Raw genomic sequence first — 15,515 nt, 5'->3', positions numbered from 1 at the left:
ACAGTAGCGGAGACCGGGACACGTTTACGCTGCGGGTACATGTAGACATAAAACTTTTCTCGGCAACCATTCTTGCTAGAGCGCTACCGACAATGGAACATTAGTACTGCCGTCTACTGTGGGCTTTCACAAACATCATGGCACCAGTTGAGTGGACATGTTAACACAAGGCCGGCCAGTGTGGCCGAGCGGTTCTAGGCGCTACAGTCTGGAACCGCGCGACCGCTACGGTCGCAGTTTCGAATCCTGCCTCGGGCATGGATGTGTGTGATGTCCTTAGGTTAGTTAGGTTTAAGTAGTTCTAAGTTCTAGGGGCCTCATGACCTCCGAAGTTAAATCCCATAGTGCTCAGAGCCATTTGAACCATTTGTTAACGCAAAGAACATACCTGTTTTCTTGTGCAAGGTGAGTACATGTTGTTACTCAAATATCGAATCTCTTAGGGAGCATACCATTTAGAACTGAGAATAGGTAACGTTTACTGGCATTTATTTTACGTTAGAAAATATATCTAAATACTTTGAAAGCCTGGAAGCTACTACTGCAGTTTAGAAACTAATTCAGACGGGGCTATGGGTGCGAGCTAACATCCCAAAGACGTTCGGGCTCACATGCAGTTCCTCTTCATCGTAATGTCTTGGCTCTAACTCGTTTAGGGCTTGAACCGCACGTCTCGCATTAGACGCCCTAAATTAGACACTTGTGACCCTTTGGTTAAATTGTCTGGCTGATGGCAAGTTTGCGAAATACAAAGTCAACATAACATATAATAATATTAATATCGGGAACTAAATTAACGACCCATAAATGATTTAGGCCATACAGTTGCGATTTGGTTAGAATAATGTTTATTTAGAAAGCAAACTAATAGCGAAAGTGACCGCATTTAGAGTTACTGTTACAGTCCAGCACATATCCATTTGACACAGTTCGATCACACACAATCTCATTGCGGAATACAAGTTATCTACGCGAAAAGTTAGAGTCACCAGGCGCGCGGCTGCTCACCGCACAGAGACTAAGTCCCGCGATACCACACAACGCGAAATTTTCGAAGTCGTTTCACTTCCTAGCTACGTAAAGACCGACTGTCCGCTTTCGTGTCTCAATAGGACGTGTACCCTTTGGCGTCTCCAGCCAGACTGTCAGCTTTCGCGTCGGCAGCAGCATTGTCCCCCTATACCCGTCTCCGGCCCCGTTTTCCCGCGCGTCGAACATCTTCGCCCAACTGACTAGGTCAGTTCCCTTTCCTGAGGCCGCCCATCTCATTGGCTACAGCTTATTCTACATGAATTTACATTTTAACATGTTTGCTAAAAGGAATCCTTTAAGCTTCGGTTACACGATAAAACAGTCAAATCTAAAGGCCGTAAATTCAACTAAATACCTACGAATTACAATTACGAACAACTTAAGTTGGAAGGAACACACAAAAAAATTTGTGGGGAAGGGTAACCAACGACTGAGTTTTATTGGTAAGACGCGTAGAAAATGTAAAAGATCTACTAAAGAGATGCTTGTTTGTCCGTTCTCTTTTAGAATACTACTGTGCGGTGTGGGGCCCGTACCAGGTAGGACTGGCGTAATGCATCGACAAAGTCCAAAGAAGGGCAGCGTGGTTTGTATCATCGTGAAATGGCTGAGAAAATATCACTGAAGTGATACAGAATTTGGAGTGAACATCATTAAAACAGAGGCATTTTTCGTTGCGGCGAAATCTTCTCATGAAATTTCGATCACCAACTTTCTCCTCCGAATGCGAAAATATTTTGTTAACGCCGAAATACATAGCGAGAAACGATCACCATAATAAAGTAAGGGAAATCAGAGCTCAAACAGAAAGATATTGGTGTTCGTTTTTGTCACGCGCTGTACGAGTTTGGAATGACAGAGAATTACTGTGAAGGTGGTTCGATAAACTCTCTGCCAGGCACTTAAATGTGATTTGCAGAGATACATGTGGATTTAGATGTAGACATAACATTTCGGACATTTTTCAGAGAAAGTATGAACTATGTAAGAGGGACTCCCAGTTACTCTGTGCATTCACGTGGCACTGTGTACTATCGTACTAGTAAAAGCTGTTGTTTTAAGTCATCCGGAAGAACAACATGCAGATGCGGTCAGGAACATTATAGAGATTGGTGGTAAACTTGGGAGTGTAATATACTTGAAAGAACACAACTGAATGAACGTAAATGTAAGGCGAGAACTTCCCGTCCAAATCACTGTACTTCATAATTGCGTAGGCTTCCGCGTCCAGAGTCAATTGACATAAAAGTTTGCTGAGTATCGTGCCGCGCTATAACGTGAAAAGCTCTACTCGACAAACCAACGTTAAGTGTACATTTGCAGTGGGCTTCTTCTGGGTAGACTCAGAAGGAGGCAACTGCGGCTCTGGCCGAAACATTGGTTCTCCTGTACAATTTTTCACGTTATGACGCAGTACGATACTTACAAAAGTCTTATGTCAACTTGCTTCACGATTGCTATGTGAGATGAATGCCTTTTGCTGTTTCGCATACCAGGAAGCATCTGTTTAATGATGACGACGTTCGGAGTTGCGGATGGCAGTGGACATGCTATTTTAGCTCAAGTGAGAGACAGAGAGAGAGAGAGAGAGAGAGAGAGAGAGAGAGTGAGAGAGAGAGAGAGAGGTGAGGGGAGGGGGAGAGAAAAACAGAGACAGAGATGGAGAAAAGTGGGGATAGGCAGATGATAACGTGACTCTCGATGTCACGCGTTGCGACATAGTCACAGAAAATATCATGAGTGATCCACAAAGATATTTAAATACACTACCGGAAAAAATGCAAAACCCTCAAGGACAAGGCTATTTTTTGACTAGTGATGTGGCAGGTATTCATCGTTCTAGGAATACATGATAACAGACTCCAAATGAAACACACAAAGGGTGCCCAAACAGTTGCACAAACACACATTGTACTTCACCCTCCCATTCTTCTACAATCTCTGGCGGCAACACAGGCGACTAGTTTTGCGTACAAAAGATCATAAATGTGCCGAAAGGCACCCTGCGATAGACTGTCCCACGCACCTTTCACCTTTTGCTGCAATTAGGCAGTGGTTCTTACAAGCTAATGAAAATGCGTGTTCTCGCTTCACGGTGTCCGGTAAGAGTTCAGCTTGCAGAAGATGTGGTGATCGTACTGGGCAGGGCAGTTGTTGTACATCACTAAGAGCACGTTGAGCCGCAGCAGCCGTATTTGGACGTGCGTTGTCTACTGAGCAACTACGTCACTTTCTGTTGAGGAAATGGTAGCACCACGGGGATAAGAACCTGTGCTACGTAGTGGAAATTGGTTACTTTACCCTGTAGAAACATAGAATGCGAACGCCAATTGTAGCTGATGGCCCTTACACCAGGAAGCCCAGAGTGGGACCTGTGTGTCGTAGGTGGATGCACTGCAGAATATGCCATCCACCAGGTCTAAGCCGCACACGTGTGCGTCCATCACTGGGATACTGTTGGAACCCACTCTCATCACTCAAGACAACAAAGTCTTATTTCACTCTCCAGTCGACTCTTTCACGACATCAGAGTAGCCCTGTTCGGAGCTTTTGTGGTGCCAGCAGTAGCCTGGCCAGAGGCATAACAGATTTCCTTCCTGCAGCATGCAGACTGTTACCAATGGTCTTTGGTGACATATCAGGTGCAGCTTGTGTCAAAATTTCTTCTCTGGACGATGTTCGGTCACTGCTGCTCTCACAGAGCGACGATGTTCATGTGCGTCTATAACACGCGGGCGTCCAGAACCTGGTCTGGTGTGGTAATGTTCAACAGACCACTGCTGAAAGCGGCATGTCAGCGATGCACCGTGCCAAAGTGGGCAACAATCTGCCGATATGTCGATCCAGCTTCCTTCCTGCACGCCCCTAATGCGGCTCTGTTCCAAAGGGTTAAGTCTGGCTTCTTACTTTGACTGCACCATTTTTACATATGCTGATTCGGTTTGATTAGAAAATTGTTTGTACTCATGTCTGTAGATGATCATCACTTACCGAAATTAATAACCTTGTACAAAAAGTTTTGTGATTTGCTACGTGGTTTAGCCTTTAAAACGTGGTTGTACGATAAACTAAAGAACCTGGCAATGCTTCGCAATTGCTAAATATTTATAGGAATTGAATATACAGTCGGTTCAACAAGAAAGGTACGCCATAAATTCAAATATAACGTCCGCAGCGACATCTCTGGTAGTGATCTCGAATCTGTAATCAATGCGGTTTTGTCGCAATGTGAGAATTGAATGTTTCGTTTTGTGTTACAGTTAAAAATGAGTGCAAAATATCTGACGCCTCACGAGGCAGTGTTTAAATCATCCAAAGGGACCAAAGCTTTCGTATGGAGCCGCTGCTAAAATTCTTAGGAAGTCGAAGACATTCGTTGCGAAGTGGGTCAAACGATATTTAGTGGTTGGAAATGGGAATGTCTTCGACATTTCTTCATGGAATATAATGAGGGTCACACACATGAAAGACTGGCTTTTTTTCCTATACACCCTATTTCTCCCCGTAATCTCCATCCCGTTCTACGGCCTTCCTCCAGCGCGGAACGAGGGCGTGTATGCGCTGTCGGTACCAATCCTTGTCCTGGTGGCGGAGCCAGTGCTTCACTGTTTGAATCACCTCCTCATCGTCCTCAAAATGTCTTCCACGAATGCTTCTGTCTTCGCGAATGACAACATCAGCTCGCTGAAACATATCAGGTGTGACAGCCTTGGATGGTCTCCCTGACCGTTGCAAATCGTGGAGCTCCGCCGAACCGCCTTCTGATGTCCTCACCCTCCGTGCCCAGCGACTGACTGTATTTCTGTCGGCAGCAGATGCTCCATTGACTTTGCACAGGCGTTTGTGAATATTGCCCTCAGTTTCTTTCTCTGTAGTGAGAAATTCAAGGACGGCTCGTTGCTTGTAACGTACATCACTTACAGATGACATTTTCAAACTGTCCTACAGCTACGCTATCTGTCGAAAGTGACAGAGACTTGGCGCGCTCACTCAGGGACTTCAAATAATAAGTGCGTAACGTTTCGCGTTCGTAGCTTTGTTTTCGGTAGAGAAAAAAAGAAACGTGGTGCATTACTTTCTGGGCAACCCTCGTATATTTATAATAGTGTCTTTTATCTCATACAGATAATGGCGTACCCTTTCTTGTGGAACCGACAGTATGTCCTGTTCTCCTTCTCCCTTCTCTCTGTCCATCTCCTCCACCCTCTGTTGTTCTTTCCACCTCCTCCTCTCTCCTGTTTCTGTTCATCACTTGCTCCCCCCTCTCCCTGTCCATCATGTTATCTCCATTCTCTCTCTCTTCTGTCTGTCCAGCTTCTCCTTCCCCTTCACCATCCCCATTTCCTGCACCATCTCCTCTTCCCTCTCTCTCTGACCTTGAGCCTTGTTGATTGTTACTGCAAATTAAATTTTGATTGCGAATCGAAGTCACTAAAAAGGAATAGGAAAATCAGTTGGTTAATTGGTATACGGTGTATGACAAAGACCTCTCCATCTACTGGCTCTGTGAGGAGTAGCTTCAATGAAAGTGTTGCACATAGTGTTAATCCGTGACTGGTTGGGGTTACAAAGTTACCCATAAATACAACTCCCCTGTCTTCTGTTAAAACCGACTGCGAGCAAGAAAACAAAACAGCGCATTCTTGCGTGTACAATTTTTGTGTAAAACTGTATATAACGAGAAGGAACGTTCAGGATGGCTCCCATAAGAAACGTCAGGCACATTTCGTCCGGTGTTCCGGCAGATAAGTGCAATCTTGGTTTTGCAACGTGTAGCTGGAGCCAGCCCAAACAAATACTACCATCAAATCTTTCATGCGACGCCCAAAGTCGATTTGTTTCCAATTACAAAGAAAATTAATTTTAAATCGGAATTTTACGTGCCCATTCTAGAGGGCACTTCCGGATTAGTCTAGTTCGATATTCGTTTTACTGATAAACATTAACAGGGACAGACAAACACGAGGAATTACCAGTACCCCAGCAATGAAATACCGCCCTGGTCGCGCTGACTGCTACTGCCATCAGGAGCTCACTGCTCAGCCGTTCATGGAAAACTCCTGTGCACGTTAATACATATTGGTAAACCTAATATCGCACTAGACTAATTTGGAAGCGCTCCATCGAACGGCCATGACGAACTTCATTTGTTTAGACTGACACCAGCTACACAAGGACGAACTAAATTTCAACTATCTGCCGAAACACCAGAGAAAATGCGCCTGATGACACTTAGGAGAGACGCCCTATATAAGGGAGAAGAGATTCGTGCAATGGATTAATTGCTCTGCTGTCATAAAAACTGTTTGCGAGAAAGGAAACGAAACTGCACATTTTTCACAGCACATTATAGCATTTTCTTTCTTGCAGTTGGTTTTAACAGAAAACCTGTACATTATTGTTTACAGAAAATCAAGTTTAGGTCTGTCCCATAGCTTACTGCAGTATCACGTAAAAATTGGAAGCAAGTCGGTAAAGAACTTTTAGAGGCTTTTACTAACAATATTTCCCTATGATACTTGTTATACAGGGTGAGGCAGCTAAGTCATAACACTCCTTGTATCTCCCCAACCGTAATAGATACAAAGATGCCGTTTGGACAGTGAATTGCAGGGACAGGGAGCTACTTGAATACATCACGTTCCATGTGTGTGCTATTTTTTATTACAGAGATATGATTCCATCTTTTTTCTAATGGAACCCTATGTTAAATTTAGTGTAACATGGTGGGCTTAAAAAGACCGTTTCAAATATATCATAATATTTAGGCGAATAGTTTGTGAGACACAGATATGTGCGACTGATACGGTCGCAGGTTCGAATCCTGCCTCGGGCATGGATGTGTGTGATGTCCTTAGGTTAGTTAGGTTTAAGTAGTTCTAAGTTCTAGGGGACTAATGACCACAGCAGTTGAGTCCCATAGTGCTCAGAGCCAGTGAGACACAGATATGTTATCGTATCGTATTCGTCCTTCGAAGCGGCGTTGTCCAATGCGACCTTTCCTGTTGTGTAGAGCACATGTTAAACGTCGCGAGTCCGTCCTTTCATAAACACGCCCATTTACCCGGCAATAATAATACACACTGCTATACTTTGCGCAAAATGATTTCACCCAAATATTATTCAGTTATTTGACAACTGTGATACTAAAATAGTAGACAACAAACAGTATTAAAATACAAGATATTAATACATTTAAAGTAACAGAAACACAAATGTAAATGAGAAGGCCCTTATTGGTCACAATTATTTCCTACGCATTTCTTTTTTATTTGAAAATATTTACTATTGATCACAATACAAAGCAAATATACACAAAGATGCAAAATACATACTGTACATGATACAAAACTTAACTGAAGCATGTGCTCAAAATGCTGCAATGTGAACGGCTGCGAGGGTGTCACGTGAGATATCAGAGCACGCTTCGATGATGAGTTGCTTCGTATCGTCTGGCGTAGTTGGTATTTGAGCATACATTTTATGTTTGATTGCTCCCCACAGAAAAAATTAAGAGTGGTCAAATCAGGAGACCGGCCTGGCCACTTCACTTCAGCACGTCGTCCTATCCAGCAATCCGGGAACATTTCATTTAACAGCTCTGTAGCCACACGGGAAGGGTGAGCAGGACAGCCGTCATGTTGGAACCACATGCACTGACGCGTGGTTAGTGGTAATTCTTCCAGCAAAATGGGCAGAACGTTTCGCAGGAACTGTGCATAGTTATTGCCGTTTAGTATACCCGGAATGACGTACGGCCTCACAATGGCATTTCCGACGATGTTAATACTCCACGGTTGCTGATGCTGTACCTGTCGAAGCCAAAGAGAGTTTCCTATTGACCAGTAATGTATATTATGCAAATTGACATTACCGTGGTTGGTGAAAGTCACTTCATCAGTAAAAAGCACACGCTGAAAAAACTTTGGATGATCTTGTAGGCGCTCAGAGCAAACCGGCAAAATTCCTGGCGCCGTTCGAAATCCACACCGGAGAGTGCTTGATGTCATGAGAGGTGAAACGGGTTAAATCTATGCCGGTGCGTAGAACACTTCTCAGACTTATACCACATTGCGAGACGATACGTCGCGACGCGACGAAACAGTAGGGTCGTTATGCACCAACGCTAGAACGTTCTCTTCATGTACCTCGCCAGTTGCAGTTTTCTGCCTTGTCCTCTGTATGGCGTTCCATGATCCCGGTTCAAGTATTTTCTTGGAAATATGTGCAAAGAGCTGGCGCGCAGGACGCTCACGATCAGGATACAGCTCTCCATATCACTTTATTGCTCTAACAGCATTTCTTCTGCTTTCATCATACACTACAAGCATATCTAACTTTTCTTCGTTGGTGTACACGTCTGCACCAAGAAACTGTGACGGAAATGCGATGTCTCATTACCCCAGAAGCATATTTATACCCTTCTCTCCAGCTACCTCGTGGGTCACCTCGCGACGTTATCGAGAAGCAGGAAAACAGCGCCTTCCCTGTTAAGTTCCTCAGTGGTCAACAGGATTTTTTTTTCTTTATTGTTATTTTAAAACCTGTACAACAGGCAAGCTGTCAGCAGCGTTCTATGCTGCTCTTCAGCCAGAGGATACATAATGAGGAAATACAGAAAGATTACACATAGGTTACAGAACGGTGGGCAAGAAAACAGTTGACACAGAAAGACAAACACAGAGCCGCTCACACTCGACGATAATCCACACTTGAAACTGTTGACACGACGCACAAACACTGAAGACGGCGATGGCACAGGTGAACGATGGAGTGCGACGGTGAACACTAAACACGATAGCACACACGAGATACTGATGGCGATGATCTCCGGCGCGCGAAAGTCCACGTAGCGTGTGCGAGTCCGGGGACCTGCCAAGAGGGGAAGGAGGGCGGGGGGAAGGGGGGGGGAATGGAGAGGTTGGAGAGGGGAGTACAAAGACACCAATGGCTGAGGAGATGGGAGGAGGAGTAGAGGGACAGGGGAGGGGAAGCCCGGGGGAGGGGTGGGAGAAAGGGAGGAGGGAGGGATGGTGCCCAAAGGAACAGACACAGGAAGAGGGAAGGAGGATCAAAGTTGGTAGGAGCGGTATATGGAGGGGAGGAGGACATCGTCGGGGAGGGGGGAGCTGGCAGAAGCCACCTTGGGAGAAGGTAAGGAGGGCGGAGAGATGGAGACCGGGCGGGACGTGGCAATACAGGCGTGGCAGCGGACGGGGGCGGGAGAGGATGGGCGAGACAAGCGGGTGAGGAGGATCGAGGTTGCGGGAGGTGTACAGGATCCGTATCCTCTCAAGAAAAAAGAGGAGGTGGGGGAATGGTAAGAGATCGACAGGATCCGCGTGGGGGAGGGGAGACGGATGCGATAGGCGAGGCGGAGAGCAGGCGTTCAAGGATTTGGAGGGATTTGTAAAAGGTAGGGGGGGGGGGGGGCGCAGATCCAGGCCGGATGGGCGTAACAAAGGATAGGGTGGATGAGGGATTTATAGGTGTGGAGTATGGGGGAGGGGTCCAGACCCCACATATGGCCGGAAAGGAGCTTGAGGAGACGGAGTCGGGAGTGTGGCTTGGCTTGGATTGTCTGGAGATGTGGGGTTCAGGAGAGTCGACGGTCGAGGGTGACGCCAAGGTACTTGAGAGTGGGGGTGAAGGCGATAGGACGGCCATAGACGGTGAGACAGAAGTCAACAGGAAATGCCGCACTGGATAAATCCACTTCGAAGGACGAATATGATACGAGAACATATTTGTGTCTCAAAAACTATTCGCGTAAATATTATGATATACATATATTTAATATCGTCTTTTTAAGCCCATCATGTTACGCTAAAATTTAACATTGGGTTCCATTAAAAAAAAAAACATAAAGGAATCATATCTCTGTAATAAAAATAGCACAAACATGAAATGTGATTATTCAAGTAGCCCCTGTCCCTGGAATTCACTGTCCTAACGGTATCTTTGTATCTATTACGGTTGGGGAGATACAAGGAGTGTTATGACTTAGCTGCCTCACCCTGTGTGTACTTTGAGGTGACAGAAGCATCCTGATATCGTGTCTTAACTCCCTTTTAGATGGCGTAGTACAGTAGCTCGACGCGGCATAGACTCAGCAAGTGTGTTGGAAGTCCCCTGCAGAAATAGTGAGCCATGCTACCGCTGCAGCCATAACTGCAAAAGCAACCCGCCGCCGCGAACGAGGTCGCTAGCGCAAGCTTGTGCGGTGGCGCTCGGTCCCGGGGTGAACTGGTTTAAATACCATAACTATCCACAGTGTCTCCTGAAGTGAGGGTATGTGACACTGTTGATGGTGATCCATCCGTCGGATGGGGACGCTTAGCTTGGCAGCCCTCTTGATGCTGTTCGCAAGGAGGAGGCTGTTTGCCGAGTTCGAGTTCACCTTCTCCCTTCTGTCATCATCATCATCATCATCTTCGCAATCACAGAAACTTTACACTACATGATACACCCAAGTAGTATTGCAAACACTGTAATCAAGAATGTAGTAAGTAAATTTTAAAAAAGTGAAAGTGTTGCCACTGCATGGTTTTGTGCACGTACTGACATCTTGATGATGTCCTATAAATATTCGAATGTCGGGAGATCTGGGTGGCCAAACCATTCCCTCGAATTGCCTAGAATGTTCTGACGTGCCTATATGACACCCATAAAAATTCCATCGTTGTTTGGCGACATGAAGTCCATGAATGATTGCACATGATCTGCAAACAACCGAACATAACCATTTCCAGTTAAGGATCAGTACATTTGGACCAAATGACTCAATCCATACCATTCAGACACAGCCCACATTTTTACGGAGCCACCAACAGCTTTCACAGTGCCTTGTTGACAACTTTGGTCCCGGGCTTCGTATGGTGTACGCCACACCTGAACCCTATCATGATCTCTTACCAACTGAAATCGGGACTCATCTGATCAAGGCACGGTTTTCCAGTCGTGTAGGGCCCAAGCGACAAGGTCACGAGCCCGGGGGGAGCTGCTGTAAGCGATGTCGCGCTGTTAGCAAACGCACTCGTATCGGTCATCTGCTGCCATAGCCCATTATCACCAAATTTCGTCGCATTGTCCTAACGGAACGTTCTTCGGACGTCCCACATTGATTTCTGCGATTATTTCACGCAATGCTGCTTGTCTCTTAGCACTGACAGCTCTACGTAGACTTCGCTGCTCTCGTCGTCAAGCGAAGGCCGTCGGCCACTACACTGTCCATAGCGATAGGTAATGCCTGAAATTTGGTGTTCTCAGCACAGTCTTGACACTGTTGATCGCATAGTTTTGAATTCCCCAACGATTTCCTAAATCGAATGTTTCTTGCGTCTAGGTCCAGCTAACGGTTCCACGTTCATCTCCTAATTCCCTTCGTGCGGCCACAGTCACGTCGGAGACCTTTTCACACGTATCACCTGAGTGCAAGTGACAGCTGCGTCAAAACACTGGCCTTTAATTCCTTGCGTACGCCATCCGTTTATGTGCATATGGCTATCCAACGACTTGTGTTGTTGTTGTGGTCTTCAGTCTTGAGACTGGTTTGATGCATCTCTCCATGCTACTCTATCCTGTGCAAGCTGCTTTATCTCCCAGTACGTACTGTAGCCTACATACTTCTGAATCTGCTTAGTGTATTCATCTCTTAAGTCTCTCTCTACAATTTTTACCCTCCACGCTGCCCTCCAATACCTAATTGGTGAACCCTTGATGCCTCAGAACCTGTCCTACCAACCGATCTCTTCTTCTTGTCAAGTTGTGCCACAAGCGCCTCTTCTCCCCAATTCTATTCAGTACCTCCTCATTAGTTATGTGATCTACCCATCTTCAGCATTCTTCTGTAGCACCACATTTCAAAAGCTTATGTTCTCTTCTTGTCCAAACTATTCATCTCCCTTATTTCAGTTCCATACACGGTTACACTCCATACAAATACTTTCAGAAACGACTTCCTGACGCTTCAATCTATACTCGATATTAACAATTTTTTCTTCTTCATAACAGCTTTCCATGGCATTGCCAGTCTACATTTTATATCCTCTCTACTTCGACCATCATTTTGCTCCCCAAATAACTAAACTCATTTACTACTTTAAGTGTCTCATTTCCTAATCTCATTCCCTCAGCATCACCCGACTTAATTCGACTACATTCCATTATCCTCGTTTTGCTTTTGTTGATGCTCATCTCATATCCTCCTTTCAAGACACTGTCCATTCAGTTCAACTGCTCTTCCAAGTCCTTTGCTGTCTCTGACAGAATTACATATGTATTTATATATCATGTATATTGCATATATACCTTTCCGAGAACTTTGGTAACAGCTTTAAGCGACGCCTTGTCTTCATGTAGTAGAATATACACACATAACGACTCACTTAGTAACCACTACCCCTAATGCACAAGTTCGTTAATATTAAAGTTGCCGCACGAAGCAAGACAGAACATGCGTTGACGTAAGCAATATGTGGCACACACGCAATGCTCTCATAAACGGTATACGACAGACAGTACAGACGCCTGCAGCTGCCCCTCGTGTCCTCAGGACGAATTAGTCCCCCCGCAAGGAGGCAGTGCCCTCTGTTGGCGGCGCGCCGCGCCGCGCCGCGCAGCGGAGCAGATTACGGTCCGCTGATAGCCATCCCATTAGCGGACATAATGCATCGGCCGCTCTGTAAAAATGAGTCACGATTTAATGAGATATTTCTTGCTAATGAATAAAGTTTCGGTGTCATTTTTACAAAACACTAATTGTGATTAATGGTAATCAAGCTGTCATTACCATCGATTATTAACTTTAATTACAACCTTCGGCTAATTACGAGCGCTCGCGCGCACGCCAGCGTCCGCCTTCTCACTCGCAAATGAAAGGAGAGCGCGCGGCGAGACACAAAAATTTTCCCCCCTTTAATTTCGTTTATAATTAGGCCGATGACTGCAAGGAAATGGCGTGTGCGGCTCTGATTGCTGCGGTGTGCTGGCACCAAAACCGCTCCGCTCCGCACTGTTCTCGATTTTTGCGCGTCCCGTATTACACACGTGTCCTCCACGTGTCAATGCCTCCTTATATATATGAAGCACGCCATAATTTCAGAACTGTGCTCAAGCGACTGTGTAATTAAAAGCTAAAATAAGCCTACCGGCGGAAAGAATTTACGAAATGAGCCGTCGTTCCTAACACTCATTAGCACTGCACTGCCGGAATCTGGGCGCGATTACAGCTGCGAGAATAAGCGACTGTAAGATCTTTGTGATGATAGCACTCCTCCCGCTTGAGCAACCTGATCATTATCTTTTTCCGGCCATGTCGACTGGTTTAAACCAATGTTTATAGTGTTTGTGATTTGAATGTTCCGTTTCCTAATATTTTCTTTACACTTGGTTCCCTGTTATAGCGCAGTTCAGGGTGTGTTCAGGTTGGGAGGAATTGCTGAGAGACGAATTAACTCGGTGTGTGGCCCAGCGGTTCTAGGCGCTACGGTCTGGAACCGCGCGACCGCTACTGTCGCAGGTTCGAATCCTGCCTCGGGCATGGGTATGTGTGATGTCCTTAGGCTAGTTAGGTTTCAGTAGTTCTAAGTTCTAGGGAACTGATGATCCCAGATGTTAAGTCCCGTAGTGCTCAGAGCCATTTGAACCATTTTGAACCATTTGAACGAATTAACTGCGGTCCAGTTAATTACCCCCATTCCCTCTTCTGCCCATCTCCTAGAGGCTATCTCTACTACGTCACTAACACTATTAATATTGAGAAGTAATGTAATATTAACTGAGTGTTCGAAAGTCCCGGGAAGGGCAGTTTCATCTGAAGATGTGCCGTTTACGAGGCCCGAATTGTGCTGCTAAACGTTGCATATGCAGACACGACATATGAGAAGCCTGTTACTGACATGCGAGCGTTAATATGGAAACACGAGATGACTTAACCGACTCTGAACGAGCACAAATGTTTGACGAACTTTCGTCGAACGCCTCCTCAGAACCATATGATTTGTCCATGGTCTGTTGCCAATCAGACTTGAATCTGGAGTCTTAGAGAGTCATTTCCATTATGAATGTGCTGAGTTCCTGTCAGAATCCCATCAGATTCTATAATGGGTTCACAGCTGATTTAGCACCTCGTTCAACTACAATCTATAGTAGTTCCCTTAAACAAAAAGTCGTTCTCAATAGTTGGAAAAAATCTCAGGTCACAACCGTCTACCAGATTGGTGGGAAAAGTGATCACAAAGCTATCGTCCAACATGACATGAATTTGTTATAGAATCTTAAAACATATTCCGACCTTAAACGTAATGAGGTATCTCGAACAGAATGCCCTCCTACAGAGCATCTAGCATGGATTCCGAAAACATCGTTTGGTGAAAACCAACTCGAGGGTACTGAAAGCAATGGATCAAGGCAGCCAGGTAGATCAAGTGTTTCTCGATTTCCGAAAAGCATTTCACTCAGTACCATAGCTACGCTGGTTGTCAAAAGTACGATCGTATGGGGTATAAAGCGAAGTTTGTGACTGTACTGAGGACTTTTCAGTAGGGAGGACTCAGCAAGTTGTCGTGGATGGAGAGTCATCGAAGATATAGACGTAACTTCGGGTGCCCCCAGGGGGATTGTGTAGGCACGCTTGCTATTCACGTTGTATGTTAATGACCCTGCGGATGTTATTAATAGTAAACTCAAACTTATCTGTGCAGTTACCTACACTGAAGCGTCAAAGAAACTAGTATAGGCATAGTATTCAAATACAGAGATATGTAAACAGGCAGAATTAGGCGCTGCGGTCAGTAACGCCTAATAACAAGTGTCTGGCGTAGTTGTTACATCGGTTACTGCTGTTACAATGGCACGCTATAAAGATTTAAGTGAGCTTGAACCTGGTGTTAAGGTAGAGGCACAACCGATGGGGCACAGCATCTCGAAGGTAGCGATGAAGTGGGGATTTTCCCGTAAGACCAAATAACAACTGTACCATGAATATCAGGACTCGGGTAAAAATTAAATCTCCGACATGGCTGCGGCCGATAAAAGATCCTGCAAGTACGGGACCAAAAACGACTGGACAGAATCTTTCAACGAGACAAAGGTGCAACCCTTCAGCAAATCGTTGCAGATTTCACAGCTGAGCCATCAACAAGTGTCAGCGTGCGAACCTTTCAACGAAACATCATCGATATGGGCTTTAAGAGCCGAAGGACCATTCGTGTACTCTTTATGACGTCACGACACAAAGCTTTACACCGAAATTGGACTGTTGATGACTGGATGCAAGTCGCCTGGTCGGACGAGGCTCGTTTCACATTGTATCGAGCGGATGGACGCGTACGGGTATGGAGAAAAGCTTATGAATCCATGCACCCTGCATATCAGGAGGGGACTGTTCAATCTGGTGGAGGCTCCGTAATGGTGTGGGCAGCTGGAGTGATATGGGACCCCTGATATGTCTAGATACGACTCTGATAGGTGACACGTACTTA

This window comes from Schistocerca gregaria, chromosome 3 (genome assembly GCF_023897955.1).
Source record: "Schistocerca gregaria isolate iqSchGreg1 chromosome 3, iqSchGreg1.2, whole genome shotgun sequence".
Taxonomy (NCBI): Eukaryota; Metazoa; Arthropoda; class Insecta; order Orthoptera; family Acrididae; genus Schistocerca; species Schistocerca gregaria.
The sequence above is the reverse complement of the archived record's forward strand: the minus strand, read 5'-3'. Positions refer to the sequence as shown.